This window comes from Egretta garzetta, unplaced genomic scaffold (genome assembly GCF_000687185.1).
Source record: "Egretta garzetta isolate BGI_Z169 unplaced genomic scaffold, ASM68718v1 scaffold184, whole genome shotgun sequence".
In the NCBI taxonomy this organism is placed as follows: Eukaryota; Metazoa; Chordata; class Aves; order Pelecaniformes; family Ardeidae; genus Egretta; species Egretta garzetta.
In genome coordinates, this window is record NW_009259484.1 from 224,505 (window position 1) to 229,057 (window position 4,553).

General features: G+C 56.0%; 1 protein-coding gene across 1 annotated transcript in view; it reads right to left on the reverse strand.

Annotated features, from left to right (window-relative positions):
* LOC104124837 (PWWP domain-containing protein 2B) overlaps positions 1-4,553 on the reverse strand; it is a 55,235-nt gene that overhangs the window by 7,807 nt on the left and 42,875 nt on the right. The gene's annotated exons all lie outside the window — the stretch shown is intronic.

The following is a 4,553-nucleotide window of genomic DNA, read 5'->3' on the forward strand; positions in this document are numbered from 1 at the left end:
GGGGGGAAGGGGAGCGGGGAGCTGCAGGAACAAGGGGGAGGCAAAGCCACCCTAACTGGGATGGCCCGGCAGGATGGGGGAAGCAAAGCCACCCTTACCGGGATGGCCCGGCGGGATGGGGGAGGCAAAGCCACCCTTACTGGGATGGCCCAGCAGGATGGGGGAGGCAAAGCCACCCTTACCGGGATGGCTGCCCCGGTGCACCAGGAGCCCAGCTGGGCGGGCAGCCACCACCACAGCCACCCCTTCTCCGCTGGGAGCTCGGCACCACCCAAGCAAATGGCTCAGAGATGTCCATCCCTGGTGCCACCATCGTGAGTCCCCGAACATCAGGCTCAGCATCTCCTGGCCTTCTCCCGGCAGGCATGGCAGTGAGCCAAGCTGTGCCCATACCCGTGCCCCTCCAGCCACGTCTCTGAGGCGGCAGCAGCACCCCCGGGCCCCTCTCCAGCTCTCGGCCGCGGGCAGGAGGGGAGGGGAGGGGAGTGAGCAGCCACAGCAGCCCCGAGGAGCAGCCAACACAATCGCACAACCCCGGTTAGCACTGCCTGGGGTATCCCACACCTGGAGGAGGAGGAGGAGGCAGCAGGGCTGCGAAGCACAGGCCTTGCCCACAGCAGCTGGGCCATGGCCTTGCTCCGAGGAGCTCTCCAGAGGAGGGCAACAAGGATGGTAAAGGGACTGGAGCATCTCCCCTAGGAGGAAAGGCTGAGGGAGCTGGGCTTGTTCAGCCTGGAGAAGAGAAGAGGTTCCAGTTGAACATGAGGAAGAACTTGTTGACTGTGAGGGTGCCCGAGCCCTGGCCCAGGCTGCCCAGGGGGGCTGTGGAGTCTCCTTCTCTGGAGATATTCAAAGCCCGCCTGGATGAAGGCCTGTGTAACATGCTCTAGGAGAACCTGCTTGAGCAGGGGGGTGGGACTGGATAAGCTCCTGAGGTCCCTTCCAACCCTTGCCAGTCTGGGACTCTGTGACTTCCCGGCCCACGGACAGGCTTCCCTTAAGAGAGAGGCAACCATCCCTTGCCCCGGGCTAGGGGCAAGCAGCCTTTGTGCTCAGGGTAGCCATGGCGAGGGATGGGGACAGCGTGGTGGCCCAGCACACCAGCAGGTCAGGCTCCGCAGGGACATAACCATTATCCTGGCACGGCCAGAGCCTTGGGTCCGGCCACAGCCCCCTCCCACTAACAACAGAAGCCTGGGCTGATAAAAGCACGGCGAGCAGAGCCGAGGCAGCACCCGGTGCTTTGGAGCCAGGCCAGGACGCCTCGCCCAGCGCCCAGTGCCCGACGCACACGCAAGCTACAAAGCAGCACGAGAAGATGCTGAACGGGCATTTTTCTCCCAGCACTACTCTAAAGCAAGCGTCTTACAAATGTGACTTCTACAGGTTGCTAGCCTGCCTGCTGCTTTTCCAGAAACCTTGCTGTACTAGTCCATTGATGACAGGTTTTAATAAAGTACTTTCTTTGCAAAAAAAGTGTAAAGACAGAACAATAAAGCCATAAAACGCTCCGAGCAGCTTTTCCAACCCAAATCAAGTTTTTTTAAAAAACTGCAAATGCTTCCAGTTTTACACACTTCCACAAACTACCCGGACTCTCCGTAGGTTTTTTCCAGTGATTACCTCCACACTTGGCAGAAGAGCCCCACGCGCCAGAGGGCAGCGAGCGTCACCAGCCCCCAGCTCCTGCCGTGCCCAGGGCCAGCGCAAGCAGCATCAGCAAAGCGCCGCCGCTCTGCGCCAACGACAAGGCCTCCCGCCGCTGCTGAAGCCCCGGCACGACGGATTCCACAGCAGCAACGTGCAGTGCTACCAGTCTGATGCCTGTTCTGAGAAACCACTTTAACCGACGTATGGCCGTACTGCCTTGGAAGGGCCTCGAAGCTTTCAGGTGTTTCAGTGCAGCTCCAGTGTCACTGCGGTCCTAGGACTCGGGAATTGCAAACGTTAGTGAAAACCTGAGTTACACCCTTCGGGACAGAACAGTCGAGGAGCAACCGATGGAAATGCTTCAGCTCCACCTTAGGAAAATGCAAGGAAAGGAATACAACTCAATCCTCCCGAATGGACAGAATTAGGTACAGGGCCACCCTGCGAAATAACAAGTTGGTTTAGGCGTGACGTACCGCAGCACGAGGCACGCTGGTCTGACGGGGCAGCTAAGCAGATGTGACACGTGCAACACGGGAGGTTTTGTTCTGGTTTTCTAGTTTCGAGCAAGGGCAGCTGTTTCTCCAGCTGCTGCAGCGCCGCCGGCAGGCAGGGGGGCTGGCAGCTCACCTCGGGCAGGCGGAAGGCAGCACGCAACCTGTGCAAGCCAGCTGCAGGAGGCCGACAGAACGGCAACAGGCGCTGCACCTATCTGTACACCCACACGCACACGGAGTGGCTCGAGTATGGAGGGAAGGAAAGGGCTGGCCTAATCCAGGCCACGCCATCAGTTTCTTCTTACCATTCTCAGCATTTCCTTCGTTCTCGCAGTTTGCAGACCTGCTCCACCCCTTCTGCTCTGCACCTACAGCTCAGAAACCCACCGTATCTGCAATGACCCAGGTCTCCTGCGGAGCAAGGGCTTCTCTTCCCTTTCACCCCACATCTCCTGGCATCTCGTGGCCAGGTTTTACTGTTGGCACCACACCTGCAGCGGTCCGACTGGTAAGAACGGGCAGCGTTTTCCTTAGGCTAACGTGCGACTGGGCAAACATCCCCCCATCTTGACTTCCAGGTCTGGCCTTTTGAGCTCCTCTCGGCCCCACGCTTTCCTACTCCGCAGGCTCTGCCTGGCACAGCCAACCCGACTGCCCTGACGCACTAGGTGCTGCTTCACCCTGCCCCTTCTCCTCACCAGAAGCCACCCATGCGGCATCCCGGAGCTCACACCAGCGAAGGCAGCCCTCAGGAACGGAGACCACGTCCCTCCCGCTAAAGCTGTCCCAAACCGTGCACACGAACACAGCCGAGACAGTCCAGAAGGATGAAGCCCTGCTGCTCCTTTGAACAGAGCAGCGTTCGTACAGGAGCCATGGATTTTGACCATGATTCTTTCATTGGCGAGGACAGCGTATTCTGGGCATCGGGTTTATTTATACTCCAGATCTAGCTAATGGGAATTTGGGTCCAATCCAAGCGCTCTTGATATAATAAAGTCTTTAACCAGAGTTAAGCAGCATTTGAGGGAGCAAGATCAAGGATGAAGCTTAAATGCTGCTACTGCAGTTACCCGTTTTTACTTGCTCGAGCGTCCCGGCACCTCGAGCACGCAGGGTGAATATGCCATGCTCTGATGATTTACTCCAGCCAGGCTTGCTGGGAGGGAATAACAGCTCGAGCAAATCAAGTCCTTCATCGCACTCAAGCAAGCGATGAAGTCCCATGACAGAGGGTACAAAAAATAAAATCCTTTTTCCCACCTCGGGAAGCATGACACGAGCACTGACCATCGTGGTCCCGCCGCATGAGAACAGCTCGGACCGAGAACAGACAGCCTGCAGCAGGAGCGGCAGCGCTCGCGTACGCTCAGTCCTTCCAGCACAGCAACACAAAAAGAGCAGAAAGATTTAGGGGACGACGTAATGAACCGCAGCGTATAAAGCAAGACCTTTGACAACGAGACTCTGCCTAATGATTCGTTATGGTTTTCAGACAAAAAGTTAATCCCTCCCCTTGTTTAACAGTATCACAGATGAGGTCTTGTCTAGATAGCGATGACCAGAAGGCCATGAGGCAATTCCAGACCTTATTCAAGTCGCTGGAGTCTTCCCCTGGATTTCACCGAGGGAGCGGAGTAGGCAGCGCCAACTGCAATTACAGATGGCATTTCTATTTCCAGCCACACCGCATCCTGTAGTTTTAGGTACCAAATTTTCATCCCGGGCAAAGTTTTGACTGTTTGATGAGAAAGGGAGTCTCATCCCCCTCCATGCTGGCACCCAGTCAAAGCAAAACGTGGCGGCGTTAGAGAGACTCAGCTCCCGCGTTCATGTTCCCACCTTCTGTCCTCAAGCAAAGAGGTTGCAGGTGAAGCCCAAGAGTATTTAGTTCGATGATACAGGCCACTCCCCAGCAACGCACCAACGTTTCAGACACAAGGCCAATGCCAAGCGCTGTGGGAAATGCTGAAATACTGCTCCCCAGTTGAAGAGAGGGTTTGGTAAGGTCATTCTGAAGAGCCATAAAGAAAGTGCCTTCCTAAGAGATGGACACCAGAGGGGTCAGAGAGACTGCAGGGGAGCAAAGGGCCTCCATGGGCCCCTAACGTTTATGGGTAACTGCTGGGCATCAGTACCCAGGTACAATAAACATAATCCCAATCCCAAGAAGAGTTTTAGTTCTTTGAACCAAGAGATATTTCAAAGAAACTTGAACTCTAGGAGCTGTTAGTCCTCCTGCCACATGGGATCAGTTTTGAGGCAAATGAAGCATCCTCGATCCTCACCACGTCCTAGCTGTAAACAGCACTCATACACCACTCCAATTTTATTAGCTCTCCAAGCAAGCGATGCTCGCTTCCTCCCGCCGTCAACTGCTTTGTACTCCCCTCTGAGAGCAGGCAA